Source organism: Sturnus vulgaris, chromosome 1 (assembly GCF_052056855.1).
Source record: "Sturnus vulgaris isolate bStuVul1 chromosome 1, bStuVul1.hap1, whole genome shotgun sequence".
Taxonomy (NCBI): Eukaryota; Metazoa; Chordata; class Aves; order Passeriformes; family Sturnidae; genus Sturnus; species Sturnus vulgaris.
The window spans coordinates 25,699,609-25,718,496 of NC_142243.1; the positions used below are offsets into that span (position 1 = coordinate 25,699,609).

The 18,888-nt window shown below is 38.9% G+C and overlaps 1 protein-coding gene across 6 annotated transcripts in view; it reads right to left on the reverse strand.

Moving 5' to 3' along the window:
* The window catches only part of ICA1 (islet cell autoantigen 1), a 66,407-nt gene extending 57,571 nt beyond the window's left edge, over positions 1 to 8,836 (reverse strand). For all 6 annotated transcript variants that reach the window (XM_088162210.1, XM_088162193.1, XM_088162227.1 and 3 more), the window contains exon 1: positions 8,693 to 8,836. The gene's annotated coding sequence lies outside the window, so the exon portion shown is untranslated. The remainder of the gene's footprint in view (positions 1 to 8,692) is intronic.
* Positions 8,837 to 18,888: the final 10,052 nt, after the last annotated feature.

Here is an 18,888-nt window from a genome sequence, read left to right on the forward strand (position 1 = left end):
TCCTACAGTTTAAGATATAAAAACAAGCTTTATTTGTCACAAGGATTTGATGTAAGGAACTTTTTTGGCTTGTTTTTCTACTCAGTGAATAAAAATGAAAAGCAGAAGAAAAGCTTCAATACATAGTATTATACTGAAAATTATTAACAATAATAAAAAACATCACCACCCTATAGGAACGTGTTTGTATTGGAAAGTTTCCATGATATCTGACAATAAAGAGTTACACAACACTTGTGATCTCCATGACAGACTTTATCTTAACAAACAAAAGAGAGGGATACTCTAGATGAGGGAGTGAGTGTCATAAGCAAGCATACCTGCTTTATTCACACCACAGAAAGCAGTGCCACATTACAGATGACTGTACACAAACCCACATTTAATACTGCACAGTAATGGATCTGAGGCTTCCTGAAGAAGTACACTCATGGCTCCAGAAATTTTGTGAGTGCTTCTCAGTGTTTTGAGAGAGTGCTAATGCTACCTCAGTTTAAGCATTAAACCTGAGCTGGCCTTATTCACAAGTCTGCTTGGAACACAGGGACCACAGCGCTGAAAGACCCATTCCAATACAGAACCAGCTGGGATCAAAACCTCGAAAATCCCTAGCAGGTGTTTTTGAGGAGCCACCAAGAAGCTTCAGCATCACTTTCCACAAACCATCCTGTTTGCAGATTGATGCCAGAGAAGACAGGCACAGCCTGGACACTGAAATACAGCAGAACTGTTTCTAGACTTAGCGTGGCTTCAGGCGTAATACAGCTGAATTCAGGCAGTGCTCTGCCACAGACAACAAGAAATGCTGAAACAAAGATGGTCCTGCAAACAGACAGCTATGGCAGAGTTTCTCTGGGTGGTAGACTATCTACCCACAAATTATTTCCACAGGAAGCCGTAACAGCTGGAATGCACACAGAACTTCATGCCATTTCTGCCATATTCATCATCCTACTGAGAATTTTATTAGCTGTGACACTGGAACGAAACTTGATGGAAGACAATCATCATTAGCAAGTCTCATTTCTATTCCTATGGAAAATCCTCTGATTCTCTATACTCTCCAAGACCACTTGAATAAACATATAAATTTTTCTGTGCAAATAGAAAAATTCTTTCATTGTCTTTTGTGTGATTTCAATTGCAGTATACACTGCACTATAGGATTACCCTCCAGCTCATGCTCTGTACGCATTTGTCCAAGTCTGCTTCTCTTTTGTAGCTTTAGTATATTTTGTTGCAGCGCAAGTTGTCTGGTTTCCCAAGAGCTGGACAACTTTATTCATAATCTTTAGATTCTGCTTGTATAAGAAAAAGATGGCATGAGTGCCTTCTCTCCAACAGCTACATTGATAATAAACAAGTCTGTATATCAGTGTCACTCACATTACTACTTTTTTTCAGTGAGCCTAAATGTAAGAAGTGTCATGTGGCATGGTGAAGTTCAGATCTTACTATTCTCCTAGGTTATGAGGATATCAGTTTAAAACCCAATCCAACCAACAGAAGCTTTACCTCTAATTCAAGTACCTCTTCTTGTCTGAGCATTGGTTACATAGCTCTTACTGTGCTCTTAGCTCAGACAACATATCACATAGAAAAATATCAGGATGCAACCCGAGGCATCAAACAGGAATCTTTTCAACTCTGAAGACTTTATGTAAAACAAACTGTTGATTTAATCACAGCTTCTCAGAACAAAGAGATGAGCTGAAATCCTTGCAAAAACATTATAAATGCTGATGTACGGAGCAAATCTAACATCCAAAGATGACCTAGCAGTTATGTAGGGAGGCAGTAGACTGAACAACACATTCTTCTGAGATCCAGAAACAAGGAAAGGGAACTGAACAAACAGCACAGCACATTTCAAAAATCCTTACATGAAGGCAATATGTTCATCAAAACACACAGAAAAGTCAGCACTTTTACTGACAGAACTGTCCTCTGAGTCTACTGTTCTTTCAAAGCAGATAATATATTCTGTGGCTCCTCAAATCCCAACAGACTCTCCATAAATCAAAATCCTTGCAACTTGTAACTTCAAATATGGCAGAATCATGCATTGCAGTTGACTTACTTACGTCAACAGTTTTATTAAAATGAATAGTCTTACAAGAAACTTTTTATACAGTAACAGTACAGTGGTGCTAAGTAACAAAAATAAATGTAAGGAATTATTCTATATATTAAATTTAAGAGTGGTAATTTCATTTATGTAAAATACTTTGAAGGGAAGAAAATGTGCTTAGGTGAGGGAATCAAGGCCATCTGTGCCTCCAACAGCTCTTGGCTGACAACCTATCTCCTCCACTCTGCTCCCTGGAAGCTGTGATCAAACTGAACCAAGTAAATGGGTCTGCAAAACAAGAAGCATTCTCACTGCAAGATGGAGACTAAGCAGGGTGCAACTAGGCAGGGTGCAGTTTTATCTTCTCCGGTGTGTCTACAAACACACAGACCAGGAGCTACAAATGGTGTTTGACTTTGCCTTTCCCACGCAGAAAGAGAATATAACAGCCTGTAGATCTGAATTATCCATGTTGTCAATGCAGGAAGAGAGTGAAAGCTGAAGTCTGGGTCTTTCAGCATGAAGATTATACACAGACTTAGAAGTACGCCTGCTCTTAAATACAAGAATAGCTACCACTCGAATTCAGCTAAAATGAATCTAGAGTTCAAACTATATCTATGACAAACGACAAGATTTAATTTTTCCTCTAAAGCTCTTAATTCTCAATATTGATCCTCTAATCCTGCAGAATCATCCATGCTTACTTAGCTTTAAATCCAGGAGTCTTTTCATTCGGTTAGACTACTCACTGATGCACTTGTTTATTAATTCAACAAGTTTGCAAATTGGTCTAAGTGCTGCAATGGCAGTTCCTTCCATCCATTACAAGTTTTTGTCTAATCCTTTGTCTCAGACTGATCCACAGCTTTGCTACTTATCCTGGAAAGTGTCTATCTTGGAGATTACCCACAAGTTCTCAGGAAAAGAAATACAAGATTGCAGTATCAACAGAATTACTCTTTCAATCTATTTCAGGAGTTGACACCTAAAAAGAAATTGCATGCACCCTTAAAAGAAGCACAGAATAAATGGCATCTGTTACACAGCGAAGGCTCCTGCTATATTCATACACCTGGGAGGTGCTGAGAGGGGAAAAGAACCATCCTGTTTGACTGCAATTATCTAACTTTAGTGCCTAAATTACCATACAAGCCTCTCAAGACTAAGTCCCTGTACAGATAGTGAATTGAACCTCCAAAGAGCAATGCTGAGCACCTCAACCAGATTCTCACCACTGTGCTCTGTGCACACAGAAATTCGGCTTTTTGCATCAGGCACCCGAACTACAAAGATAAATCATGCTGGGAGAGCACTGCTCTACTTCCCTTCTTCTAAATCTATTCATAGCAGTCTGTTGAATTACTGTGGGAAAAAAAAAGTCAGCAGCATACTGAGTAACACTCGGGGACATGGCCACACTCCATTAAGTCCCCTGGAACCAGTTTTCTCTTTCACTACAAACACTTCTGGAACTAATATTTCTATACACAGTTTTTGCCATTTCCTTCTCCTCTTTACCAAGGCCTATGAGACATCCCAGAAAACCTCTCATTTATTCCATTCATTTATTCATTTGTCTCAATCCTTCAAAGAATTTAAAAAAACCCCAAAGAATTAACCTACTCTACCATGCCCCCTACCCCTGCCAAACTTGATGTGCAGAAAAATCCCAAGCATGTACTTAAAACAACAGAAGTATCAGAGAAATTGGAGTCTGTTCTTCTAGGAAGTAGTTTGACCCAATATAACACACCTTTCTTCAAGCTAGTAAACTGTGTGGAGAATAAACCACTGTAATACCAGCAGGTATCTTAAATTGCTAACATTGTGTGATTAGAGACTTGCACCATAAGAAATTATGAACAAGGCATGTAGAAATCTGAATGTTTTGGGTCTTCTTTCTGGCATTTTGCAGCACTACCCAGGCACCTATCTGCACACAGTATATCCAATCAAAGTACTATTAACACCTGTCTTTCATTCAATTTTACACCAACTCTATTTAATACCCTGTGTAGGGCACGTATAGGTCACATTTACTGCAGAGAGTACTGTCAAGAGTTACTTTCTTCCAAAACACAATTGTCACATGTCTAATTTCAGAATATACAATTAATGTGGGAAATTATTCTACTTAAGTTCCTTGTATAGACTAGGAAAAGGATGAGATCTGGGGCCATGTTTCTTATGCTATCATTTAGTCTTTATTTTTCTATTCCCAACTCTGATGTAAGCAAGGTAATAGAAGCAGCAGACAAACTGCAAATTTACACTTTGAGAGTTTATTGCTCACTTATACCAAGAACTAAAGAGTATCAATCCATCTGAACAACTCTGGTTTTCAGTACTTGAGTGGCTAAAAGTAAGTTTTAGCCAACATGAAAAAGCAGAAATTTGGCACTGTCAATATGTTTTTTTTAATTTGTTTTTTGCCCCCACAAAGTGCAAGGACCAACTCATTCCTGTCTAAAAAAAACCCAAAACGTGTCTAGGTGGTACTGTATATCTGTCACAATATTCCAAAAACTATCAGGTCAAACTTACTAGCATAAGTGATCTCCTTTCTAGAGCATAAAATGCATTGAAATTATACTTGGAGATGGATTAGGGGTTTTTTTTGTTGATTTTTAAACAGTTGAATGAAAAATTCCTAACCCAGTAGATTATCTCAAAAACACTGACAAGAATGGCACATGAAGTCACAACACAGTACATGTAGTCTCAGAACAAAATATTTCAAATAAATGCTGGTAGACTGCAAGATTGATGAGCAAACAATAACACTTTTTAGATAAGCTCATTTGCACACAGAACTTTATCATTTGCACAGAGCTATTTAATCACACAAAAATTAATATTAAATTCCTTTTCAGATTATTCTGATTTTTCATCTGCATATTGTGGAATAATGTAGGGACAGTACATAATATCAGTTTCCCCTCAGGTAACATCTTTTACTTCACTGGTCATTACTAGTGAAGTATTCCATTTATGTTTGTGAAGAACAGTGAGACAATGCAAGCATTGCAAGTACTACATGTATTTTATGGAAGAATAATTTGAGTATAAGTCATCGAATGGCAGGTCTAAGCTCACTGCAAATGAGTAAAACTGGGGATATTTACTATGCAGTATTTAATCATTTTCTAAATGCAGACTTGCTTTGTTTCTTCAAAATGACTATCAAATTGTTTTAATACACAAAATCAAATTGTTTGTAATACACATTTGTTCTCTTAGTTTAAGAGCCACTATTTACAAACTTAACAGCTGAATATTATTAAACAAAATAAGCAAAAATATCATATGGAACATGTACTGTATATAGATTATAAGAGACAAGATTGTTTTTCTGAAGCACTCTACCTGGAATCAGTCTAGAGTCTCAATATTGGGAAACTTTCCTTTTGTGAAACTATGGGAAAAGTAGTGAATGAATAAAAAAACCCCATGAATCTCTTTTTGCATGTAGAGTATATTACATACAAACATACAATGCTTTAGAACTTCAAACTAACAGTTCTCTTACTTAGACGCCCTATTTGCTGGCACAGCCATCCCTCTCACATTTCTGCCTCGCTCCTGCCTTTTCATCCATTCAGATCCCAGAAGGCAATGCCATTTATACCCAAGGGAAAACAGTGCTGGAGGAGGGAACACAAGAAAATAATTTTCTCCAGATTCCCTCGGAGATTATTTCACATCTGTGGATAAGAGATTCGATTAATAAAACAGCCTTAGCATGCACAGCAACAATACAGGGTGATCTCCTTGCACCACCCTTTGAATAAACACCATCAGTACAGGATATATATTCTCAGCAGATGCATAGTCCACTCGACTTTAATATTACAGCTCTCAGTAAAATCCTGGCACACCAGGGACTGCTCCTAGAGCAGTGGTGATCTCTACTAAGCTACTTGCAAGATGAACCCAAGTACTGTTCCAGTGACTTGGTACAGACAGTTCTAAAGGTTGACGTAAGCAATTGCATAACCTGGTCAAAATGCCCCTCACTTTGCTGCGGCTAACAATGGCCACAGGAAAAGGTACTGGGAGACTGTTATTACAATTACAATTAGCAACACTAAAAAGGTCAAATGTTTCTACTGTTCTTGACTGTTTGGTTCTTTCTCTAACAAACTTCACACTCTGGGCTTTTGCATTTTTAATGCTTCTGCATCACGTAGCGTAATTTTGTCTCCAGAGTGATTTTATGGTTGAGAAGCAGCAAAACATCTTGAAGAATAAACTACAGTGATACTCTTAGAGGTGATTTTGAAAAAAAAAAAAGCATTAAAAAGTCTTTGAGAGCATTTTTTGTCTTCTTGTTTAGATGAGATATTAGCGTATTTTTTTTCTGCCAACTTGTACCAACAACTTTCAACACTAGTTGAAGACTGAAAAGAGCTGTTATTATTCATTTCTTCAAGAAAAGGTTACTTGAGAAATCATGAGAACAATTTAACAACTGTGTAAGTATGGATAACAGAGAAGAATTGGCAAAGATGGTTGGGCTTGAAACACTATTAAGCCAGAACAAAACCTCCTAACCCTGTAGTAGGGTTCAACACAAATTTTACTTTGCACTATGTGATCCCCTTCACCCCCACTAATACAAACTTCTAAAAGAAAAATGTTAATGAAACTTCCCCTTTCCATAAAATCATAACTGGTCTTCTTGAATCTGCAAATCTGCACTAACATTTATATTTGAATCTCAACTCCAACACAATAGAAAAAAGCATCATTATCTAAAATGCGTTTAATTTTTTCTTCTCAACTGAAAAGGAAGGAACTGAAAATTCCACTGACCAGCATCTAGATCCTCAAGTAAAGTGCTGGAACCTTTCTGGAAACAATGATGTTTCACACATAAAGTTCTGACAGTGAAGAAACTTTAGAAACTCATTTAGACTGAGGTTTGGCAGCATTTAACCACCACATTATCTTCCAGTAGAGTTTGTCATGTGCAAAATGTGACTGGTTATACCAGTTATGGCAGTTCACTACTCAAAAGATCTCTATGGCTTGACACTAAATTCCTCCTTCAGTGGTATTAACAGTAATCTTAAACCATTACATCATTAAGTTTAAACCAACAGGCTATTCAAACAGCAGTTAAAAAAATTGCTAAAGTCTAAATGAGATGTTGCTGGTCGTCATGCTAAGTACCAGTAAGAACTGCAACTTTGAGATCTGCGCCAGGCAGCACTGTCAAGTGATTCTTCCACTCCCTCTTTGATAATGCTGGATACACAAAGCAGAAAGAGCAGATTATCAGAAAAATCAGATAAAAGACCATAACCAAATGCCACCTGCAGTGCAGATGCCAAAATCCAGCCCACAGCTTTCTCTGTCCAACACTTTGGAAAAATGATCAAACAGTTTTGTCCCTACAAGAGTCTTGCTAGAGCAAAATAATACAGTTTATTTCCAATAAGTCTACTCTGAAACAAGAGTCACAGCTGCTTTCTGAGACGCAAATTAAATAAAATCTATCTGGAAACCGAAAGAAAGAGGATAACACAATTAAACATGGGGAGAACAAAAGTCAACAAACAGGTGCCTCATGGAAATAAAATATCATCTTGGTTTAAAACAAGGCTTGTAGACAGGGAGAAAATATCACAACTGAACAGAACAACTCCAATGCCAAGCTTCCAAAATACTACCACAATGTAACTTGGTGGTAGGGGGTTAAAGGATGTAACCCTGAGATTACCAGCGTCAGTTTCACATTTACACCTCTGAACTAAGGCAAGCCTGAATTACTGCTTTAAGAGGTCATGCAGATCCTTGAGGCTATCAGCTTTACACAAAACAGCGTGGAACAGGAGACTTATTTACATATGGCACTGACCATGTACATAATGATATCGACAAATAAAAGAGCACAGTGCCCTTCACCCCTTTCTGCTACTAAAAACGGATCCGATGTTTCAAGTAATGTCTGATTTTCCTTGTATCTTCTAGAGGACTAGAGCAGCTTTCACGGGTCAGGTGAATGGATGCAAAATAAATCTGATTACCAAGATGAACCTTTCACAAATCGTAAGCTTTAAATCGTAAATGTGGGGTTCTTGAATTGCCATTTCACCAGCTGTTACTGCCTCGGTGCTGGCTGGAGATCTGCCATTACCTGACCAGAGGAAGCACAGCCACCGCTGTCCAGCCGGCTGGCCCCAGGAGGGTTCGGAGCGCAGCCGGGCAACCTGCGCCTGAGCCCGGCAGCCAAGCCGGAAACCGCCGAGGAGAACCGGCCGTTTCCCTCCCCGCTTCCAGCGGGCAGAGCGCCAGGGAGGATGTACGGGAGGCACAAACGGATAAATGCAATAATCATGGCGAGACAACCGCACGGCGGGAGGGGGAACACAACGCAAAAGGAGGAACAGATGCCATCTTGTGCCTCGGAAATTTCGTTCTGTACAGGTCCGCCCGTGGATACAGCGCTGACGGGCACCGGCTCCGCAGGCCCGGCGGCCGCGCCGCCTCCCTCGCCCGGAGCGGGCTGCCCGCGGGGGAGGCGGCGCCCACCCGGGGCTGGTACCCGCGGCACCAGCTCTCCCCGCCCGGCCCCAGCGCGGAGACCAGCGAGCCCCCCCTTCCCGCACTCACCTTGCGGAGGGAAGGGGAGGGAAGGGCCGAGCCGCAGGCGCCGCCGCCGCCCCTCCAGGTGTTCAGCGCCGCCGGCGTCAGCGCGGCCGGCGGAGCCGCCTGTGCCGGCGCGGGCGCCCCCGCAGCGGGGCGGAGCCGCCGCCCGGCCCGGCCCAGCCCGGCCCCAGAGCCGGGAGGGCGCGGCCGACAGGTCCGCGGCGCTCGGGCTGGTCGCTGCACGGTGTTGGTTGTGGCCGGGAAGCGTTTTCTTCTGCTTTCCCTGCAGCGCTGTGAGAGAAGCAGCGGGAGAGTCACCCGGGTTGGGGCCCTCTTGGAGCTCTGATCACCGCCTCGACCAAAGCTCTAAGCCCCGTGCCTCAGTCCCAGCCTGCTGGGGACCGCAGGTGTCCCGCGAGGAGCAGCAAGGAAACACTAAAATGCTTTAGTTGCCATGAAGAGTAGCCATCGAGGTAGTGGAGACTTGGAGGAAAAGGCCCTTTAACGTAGCAGGCAGGTGGCAGTGTCGGGGGGTCAGGAGAGCGTTGGTTTTGAGCTGATCTCGGAATTAGGTCATTGGGGTCGTGTGCGAGCTTTTTGAGTAAAGGAGATGGGTTTGAAGCTGATTAAAGAGCTTGAAATGAGAAGAGTTCCCAGGTGAAAATGAAGTAAAAGGCGGAACGGAGAGCAGCAAGATCGGGTGAAAAATGATCCCCCTTAAATGGGGCAGTGTTAACTTACCGGTGTGAAGAGAGCACAGGTGTAAATAACACGGCGTGGAAGCAGGAATGAAGAAGAAGAAGTTGGGTTGATAGGGGCCCAGAAAAGGGCTGAAGAAGAGGGGACAGGAGGAAGCTGTAGAAAACGAAGAGAGAAGAGTGGTAGTGAGGCATTATTTTCTGAACCTTACAGAGGTCTCAAGCTCTCATGTCAGTGTCTCTGTATGTTTCTATGAGGCAGAGCTGAGCTACTTGACTGGAAGTCACAGATCTAAGAGTAAAAATGCAAGGTGTTTACAGCAACAGGGACTGTGCTGTGAGACAGTGACTGTGAAAAAGACTTGGGATCCTAATGGGTAGAGAGCTAGGCATGCACTCCCTGGGCTCTGAAGAAATCAACAGGGATAATTTAACACTGTATAATGTAAGGAATTTCAGGTATCATTTGGGAGGTTGTCCCTGTTTGGCATTGGTGTTGTCACTAACAGCAGGTCATACCCCCAAGCATGGTGTATGTAGCACAGATGGTGTGTTGACAAACAAGAATGGTTTTATGGCAAGAAATACAGGATTGTTTCCCAGAACTACAGAAACCCCAATAGGAGAGTTTTTGTGTTAAAGCAAAGTAACAGCAAGAAAATATTCTCATGGGAGACAAATCTCTTAGTGGGGTCCTCAGCCTTGCAGAAAAAGGTGTAACACAGCAGCTGAAAGCTTGGAATACAGGAAACGTGGTGTAAAATATCTCATTTACCTTTGGATGTTATACTGTAAACACCCTCCAGCTGCCTTGGTATCTAGAGCTGTCTTTAGAGCATATATAAAAAGATGCATTTTAGGGTGTGGTTATCTGATTTATTTTAGTTTCCAGTGAGATTAATCATTCTCTGGACAGAGGTTCCTGTGACTGAAAGACTAACAGGCTGAAGTGTAAATACTTGCATTAGACATATTGCCCCATTAGTTAAATAAATTCCAGGTATTACTGTTTATGAGAGAAAAACTGTTAATGGAGTTTTTATCTGGCCAAAGGGAAGTGATTCTAAGTGACGAAAGGTTTCTCTGCAGTGGATGAGGATCTGAGATCTCTTCAGCCATGCCTGGCGTTGTGTTTTGGTAGCTTTTAGTTTCTCAGTGAACATTAAGACTCTGTTGTGTCTTTTAATGGTATTTATATGTGCAAATCTCTTAGAGGAAGGTGTAAAAAGAAAATCTCACAGGATCTAAGGAATTACTTTAGCCATTGCAGGAGCAGAACCAAGACAAAATGTTTTTTCTTGTTGTTTTTTGTTTTTTTCTAAATTTGCAAGTATTATTTTTCTTAGTTGCTCCACAGTAAGGTAGGAGGGAAAATAGTCCTGAATAAACCTTGATTCTGCAAAACACTGTACTTTTGTAATCATGGAACTGTTTTTATGCCAATGTTTATGTATGTGTGTGAATGTACCTGAAAAATCAGGATTCAGTCTAGCTCATTTCTCATGTACTTTAGGACTACATCCTTTGAATTACAGACGACTTTTTGCATTGTCCATCTTAATGTCTCAAACCACTATCTGAGATTACTATATAACTTCAAAAAATTAGTTTTAAAGCTTTATTTCTCACTGAAGTGCAGGCATTTCTTAATCTTTTATCATGTTTCATGTAGTTTATCACCAGATGTAAATGTTATAAATATAAGCAAGTGCCATCTGGTTGTTCTAGCACCTCTCTTATCTCCCATGGAGATATTTTTAGGGCAGCAGAAATACAGAAATGTAGCTAAAGCAGTTATTGTAAGTGATATTTGAAATAAGGTGTGCTTTCTACTTTTCACAAGCTTAGTTCTTTGATAAAGCTGACTGGATGCATGAAGCACCTTGAAACATGGTGTTTCATAGTTCCTGCTACTAAAAATTTTTCCCCATTTGAGCATCAAAGTACCCTAAGTTACTTAAATTAACTAAACAGTTGGATCCCTGACCTTAAAAAAGTTCATTTCTGCTGTTCCATAGAACACTCCATCCTCTCACAAACCGAGATTATTTGGATGACGTCATTAAAATTGCCATAAAATGCAAGTAACGATAAAGCACAGCTCTCTGAGGTGGAACTACTGATCATGTCTCAGTTGAAAGCACCACTTTTTATGGTAGAAATTACTTTCCAAGCCCTCAGTCACACAAGCCTAGAGCTTTTGAAAGACTGAGCCAGCTATTAGTCTTAGCCCTCATCTTGTAAGCTGTTTTCTGCATCTGAGCTTTGTATTGCACTTTGCTCCAGCTGCATTTAATTTTTAAAAAGACAAATAAAGATTGGAATCGCATGTTGACTCAGTGAGACTTACCATCCAATTGTGTTTACTGTACCACATGGCTACTATAGCATACTATGGGATATGCTATCCATATCATTTAAATTTATACATTCACTTGTGTTCTGTGGTGTCTGTATAAAATAATCCTAAAAAATGTGTGTGATGGTTTTTAGCTTATTGTATTCCTTAAGCAATAAGATTGAATTTCAAATTAAAAAATGGAAACCATCGGGGCAAGAGAGAGTAAACTAGAAATTCAAGGATTTTGGAAGCCCAGTAGTAGTGCCCTGTTTTTCAGTTGAAGCAATAGAAATTGTATTTTTCCCATTTTCCCCTTTGTATATATTATTTTCTTAACATTTTTAATGTGCTACTATTCTGTCCTCTATTTATATGTATGTGGGAATTAGTAGCTTCAGAGCATTAGGTATCCTAGAAACAACATTGAAGGTTTCACATCTTCCCTGGACAGTAACATTAGTATTGTTGTTTTTGTTGTTATTATTATTACTATTATTAATTAAACTTCCACATATTAAGATTTTTTTTAAATCCTCTCGTGTCACTTGCCCTCTGTTTCTTGTCCATATAAGGAAGTACAAATATTTAATGTTTTATGAACACAGTCACTGCCTGCTTGAGTTTCTGCTCAAAGTTTAGAAATCAAGGTGAGTGAAATGGTGCTTCTCTTAAACCCTCAAGTCCCCCACATTAATATTTTCAGTCTTTTTTGTCCTCTCTTATCTAAATGCTGTTCTTTTCCTGCCACACTGCTGCTTGTTTTCAAATTTCTTAACAAAAATCTGTCTAGTTTAAAGGTGTTTGTATTCTGCTGTTTTGCATTTATTTTTATAAATAATTAATCTATAATTTAACTCTATAAGGCGTGTAGTTTGTATTGTTTATGTGACTATTCCAGCTTAGTGATGTGCTGAAAACCTTTAGCCTATTGTCAGCTTCAGAGATTTACTTAATTAGTCATTTATTTCTCCTTTCATAAGATGGAAAATACAGAATCATGGGATTATTTGGGTTGGGATTGGAAGAGAACTCTGAGATCATCTGGTCCAGCCCCCCCCGCTAAAGCAGACTTAGAGCATGTTGCACAGGATTGTGTCTAGGTGAATTTTGAGTATCTGCAGAGAAGGAGACTCCAGAACCTCTCCATGCAGCCTTTTCCAGTGCTTGGTCACCCTCAAAGTGAAGTTTTGCCTCATATTCATATGGACCTTCCTGTGTTTCTGTTTGTGCCTGTTGCCCTGATATGTTCTATGATAGTGGAGCCCCTGAAATGACAGCCAAGTATAGAATTAGAGGGCTCCATGTTGAAGTGGTGCCAGCATCTCTGGCCATCAAGGTAGGATCAAAACTGCCAAATAGGACTCAGCCTGTAATCATGGCTTTCGTGATGCTCAGTCACCATTACTTTCCTTTGGTTCTTGAGACTTAAAACAGTCATGAGCAGAAGGGCTTGCTGGATTTTTCTTCATGCAGGTTTATGTTCACTTTTAGATACTGTCTGAAGTCCAAACTTAATATTACTGTCCAAGTGCTGGTTCATATACTCTTTTTGGCAATTCCTGAATGGTGAGCTGTGCAATACTCTTCTTTCCTCTTGTCTGGTTTGCACTGAACATTGTTGTACATTCTTCCACTATCCTCCACGATTTGTCTCCTGTATTGTTATTATCCAACTCCCTGGATACTCTTGCAAACAGCACACATGGTCCTCTTTCCTGTCAAATACTTTTCATTTGAATGACAGGGATGGAACATGTGGAGTGACTTTCTATTTTTCATACCTGACATTTTGAATCAAAAGACCTGTGTTAGTTAATCTGTTGTTTAGATGGAGCTGATACTTGCAGAATTCACCAGAGAATTAGCAAAGCACTCAAGAACCAGGTTTATCCTTAATAAAGACAAGTAGACACTAGGGAAAGGAGAATGGGCATTGTGGCAATTTACACTGATTTTCATCTGAGAACAATAATATTAAAAAAAAAATCTTCTTAAGTATTTACTTGAAAATATTAATTTGAACACACATGGCCTGCAGACATTGTTTGTATTCTGAAATGCATATGTACTTGAACTGAGGCTGTCTTTATCTACTGTGGACTTGAATAAGCAATCTGATCCCTGCAGTAAACTATGAATTTATTTTATTATAGTCTGCAGCAGTATTATTGAATAATCCCCAAACTTCTTTCCCAAAGAGGCTTACAGTCTGAAAGAAAATGCAAAATGGGAGAGAGACAGCAAGAATCATTGGTTTTGCTTTGTAAATGAGAAATTGAGACACAAACAGATAAAATGATTTGTCAGCAAAAACCTGTGGGAATCCTTAAAATTAGAGGGTTTTGAGAAAGCTACAAAAAGCAGGCCTCAGAAAAAGCAGAACTGCAATTAGAGCTAAGTGGAAGCTGTAAGATTTGTCAGCAGAAAAGTTATATGAGATGTAGAAAGCAAGGACAAATAAAACAATGATCTGTGTTGTAAAGCCTGGCTAGAATAACTCCCTAAGCTGCCAGAAAAGTATATCTAGTAAGATATTGCAAAGTTCTAAGCTTAATAATGGAGCTCTGTACATTGTATTTTAAGGGTTACAAGCAAGTATTGTATTCAAAATAAGCAAGCATTGTTTTAACTGAAGGTACATATACTTAAAGCAGTTGGATAAAACTACTGTCAATATGCTTTTGCTTTTTGACTGGTCAAAAAACTTTTAAAGTGCAGTGTAACACCAAGTTCTTTGGCTGCTGCTGAGGATATGAGCTGCTGGCATCTTCCCATTGTCCTAACCATGTAATGAGACTGATGCTTGGAAAATAAACAGCTCGAGGTGCATTCCACAGCAGTCCCATCTCATTCGTGATTCTGTACATAAACCTGTGGCCGGCATTAAAACCTATGACAGAACTGGCCAAGGTTTCTTACACTGATTTACTACTGCCTTTTGCCATCCCATCTTTCAGTGTTTTCAAAGGCTAGAGATTCATAAGATGGGCTTGCTTTTTTCACAGGTTTGCTCTCAGATGTTACCATGTTCTCTTTGATGCATTCATGAGAGTTGTTCCATATAAAGCAAACATTTTCAAACATTAAAATATTAAATATTAAAATTAAAATGTTAAAATTAAAATATTCTGGCCCATTAAGAATATGAATCACCTAATTTTTAAAGCTCTCCTGGAGATGTTTCATATTTTAGGAGTGTAAATCTACTAAAAAAGAATCTGACAGCTGTTGTACTGTGTACTGTAGATACTGCTTCTTCTCAAACGTATGAAAAGAATTCTGCTACATCAGAAAATAGTTTTACAGCACAATAACTATTGTAAACAACTACAGAGTTTGATTTACTTTCGACCCCTCATGTATCACATAAACACTTCTACCATAAAATGTATACTTACTGAATTTTCTGAAGGTATGACTTTTAATTCTTAGCAAGCAATACTATGGCTTGGTATCTCCAGTTCCTACGGAACATTCAGAACAATCCATCTTCAGATAATTTAAAATACTTGATTTTTTTCCCCAAAACATGTTAATATTTGGGTTTGTAAAATTTTTGACATTTGCTTGAAAACAAACTGTAATGAAGCCATTGTGCTCAACAAACTTTTGTAACGTGCCAGAGTTCTTTATAATAGGACAGACCTAAAATTTGGCATCATGATGTAAATAATCTCTGAGATTTCAATAGCTGGAACCAGGTCCTCCAGTGCTGTATAATCTCTTTGCCCTCCAAGGCAGTATGAACTGGCTGTCCCAAGATAACTGTTTTGAAATTGAGGATGCCTTTTAGTTCCTTATGACACATGGACTTTATGTTATTTTTGCTGTTTAATAGAAAAAAAGTGTGCCATTGCTGGAGAAACAGAACGTTGGGGGTTTCATATTCTAATATGCAGAGATGTCTTATCTGAGAAAAATACCTTTACCAATCTATTTTTTTTTTCAGTTGTGCCAACAGAAATCATGAGGGCTACTGTTCTGAAAATATGGTTTTGTCCAACTTCAGTACCTCTTTGCATTTGAAAAACAAGCCACTTATTTTCTAAAGTGCACTTTTTAAAGTGATGGAAAATATCAATTGTTACTCAAAATTTGATTTTCCAACCCTTTTCATATTATGCATTTGAAAAAAACACCTCAACTCATTAAATTATCGAACTGAACAGAGAAAAAAAATATTGAAGTATTTTTAAAATAGTAAAAGTATTCATCAAATACTGAAGTATTGCTGCATGTCTCATTCAGCAATGACTTCATTCCTTCCTCTCACGTGAACAGCATGGATCATTTGTCCCAGGAGACAAGCTATACTCTCACTGAGATTCAATGTTTTCTGTTTCTGCTGTTCTTTTTTTCCCCATCCTATATAGGTATATTCCACAGAACTAAAAAGATGTGTCTGCTTCCTGCATGTTGCTCTGAGATTGTTTCAGTCTGGTTCTACAAGAAGTGTTCTGATATCTACAGAACATATAATAAAGAAACTTTGTGGGCAATTAAATCAGTTTGCTCACTAGATTGGTGTGCTCAGCTCATTCCTGCTGAAGAGAGATTAACATTTACTTGGAATATATACTAAAAGTCTTGAGGTTCAGCTTCTCTCTAAGGCAGGCTTTGAAAAAGGCTCTCAAACTCCACAGATGCTGTTAGTATTGATGCTTAAAATATTCTGTAATTTTTGAGAAATCATTTTTTGTTTATTGTGAAAGCACAATAGATTATTTGTGATTTTGAGCTATTGACAACATGGATCATCTTAATACTTTTAGAAGTAAAGACTGCTAAAATTTGCTGTTTTCTCATGATCAACCAGTGATTTGTACCACAGTAGGTTTCTGTCCTGAGCTGCTTTAGTGAAAAATCTGTCAGCTTTTCCATTATCACATCCTTTTTTTTTGGAAAGGATCCTAATTCATTCATTTAAATTCTCACCAGGATAAAATTTGGCTTATAATACACATTATTGGTCGTTTTCGATGCGTTAGCATTTGAAAATGCAAAATATGTTGTTTTCTCACAGCTCTATTTCTAATCTGTTGCCTCTAAAGCCAAAGAATTCATTAGACTGAATTCTGGAAAATAAAATATTCAGGGCTAGACTGTTCCTTTCAGCACAGCCTTGATCCATGAATGGTGTGCAATCTGTGAAGCTTGAAGACATTGTGCCTTTGAGACACTCTCCTTTGGTGTAGTACAGTCTTGCTTCCTGCTGGTCTACACCAGCAGCTCATTTTAACTTCCTTTATAAGAGGTGGTTCCTATGCAGTGTAAAGAAGAGAAAACTCAATGTATTCCCCTTCCAAATCAACCTGTGCAGTGAAAACTATTGTATTTGCTACTTCTGCATACTAGAATACAAGATTTAAGTAATTGGTTCATTAGTACAAAGGCAAGCCTTTTACACACCTAGCTGCTCTAATACAGGCACACAATGTCTCCTTTTCGAAAATGCAATTTAAAAGTTTTTTGCTAGCAAGCTATCTTTTTATGTTTGATGATATGTGTTATAGGGATGAACAAGTAATAATACTGCAAAATTTCACTGAATATATTCATTGTGACTAAGAAAAAAAATTAGCATTTGAGTCCCTTAAACTGCAAGTTCAATCTAAAGTCTTGATGACTTCAATGGCTGCTGGTTCAAGCTCTTGTACTCCTTCTGTTTATGTGGTTTTAGAATTTCAGGTCCATTGAGCTAATTTCTGTTCTTGTCATATTTTTTTCATGAGCTCCTTAAAACTGAATAAATGAAGTATAAACAGTCTAAAACAAACAGTAATATTCAAACTTTATGATGTCCGTACCGTCATCTCCCAGATTTACATCTCTTTGGAACAAGTAAAAACAGTGCATAACCAAATATTTAATTTGAGTAAAGCTGAAGACATTGAGCTATTCATAGCAAACATGCACTACAAAATATGGTCAATTGAAAAAACAAAAAAAGAAACAAGCAAAGAAGCAATTAAAAATATTTTTCTTTCCTATTGGTTTTATATCTTCCTTTATAAAGCTTTTTTGTGAGCTACAGAAGAATGTGTAAAATCATAAGTATCTGTTGCTAATTGTTGGCAAGATTTGTTTGCAGGCCTCCCAAGTACCTCTTCTTTATGGCAGAATCACAGCAAAGGAGGTGCTATCCATGCTAGAGAAGAGCTGGGATAAGGACCATTTAGGCATGCTGAATATACACCAGTTCGTTGGACAGGCTGGGATGCTGGCTGGTGCCATGGTGGAGCTGCTATTTGTTGTCCTGGAGGGGCTGTGATGACTAGGGGATATTTCTGTGGCTGGGAAAAGGCAAACATTATGCCTGTGTTTATGTAGGGCCATCCATAAAGGTAACCGGGGAGCCTGCTCTACCTGGCCTCAGCCTCTAGGATAATTGTGGAGCAAATCCTTCTGGAGGCCATTTCCATGCTCTTAAAGGCAAATAATGTAATTAGGAACAACCAGTATGGATTTGCCAGGGATAAGTCATCCCTGAGCAATTTGATAGTTCTCTGTGATTAAATAGCTGTCCCTTTTAGTAACTGAGATGGAACAAGCGATGTAGTATGCTTTTACTTTAATAGGCTTATGTTAAAGTCTGCCATAGCATCCTTATAAGCCAGATTAGATATGGATGGATTACAAGGTGGCTGGAAAACTGGCTTAATCGCTAAGCTCAAAGAGTCACTGGTTTGAAGTTCAAGTAGCCACCAGTGTAGCTCTTCTGCAGCTGATCATGGGCTAACTTGTTTAATGTCTTCATTAATAACCTGGATGATAGGATGAAACATCCTCAGCAGGTTCATGGCTGCCACTAAATTAGAGAAAACAGATGATACATTTGAGGGCAAAGCTGCTGCATTGGGGTATCTTGAAAAACTGAAGAAAGAGGCTGATGTGCCGCTTGATGTGTGTATTCTTAAGTAGTTGATGCATATACTTAGGCTTATCTCAGGACAGATATTATACATGAAAGTTCTATTATCTCTTCTGCACTATGACTTAATTATGATGAAGTACTTTAAGTACTGGAACACTATTCCTGTTTAATAGAACTATTAATCAGTGACATGGTTCAAATCTCTGAACAGCAGTATGCCCTGTCTGGTACTCAAGATACACCTACCACATAATGCATCCTAAAATGAAAAAGCAGAACAGGCTTTAGCATATAATTACATCACATC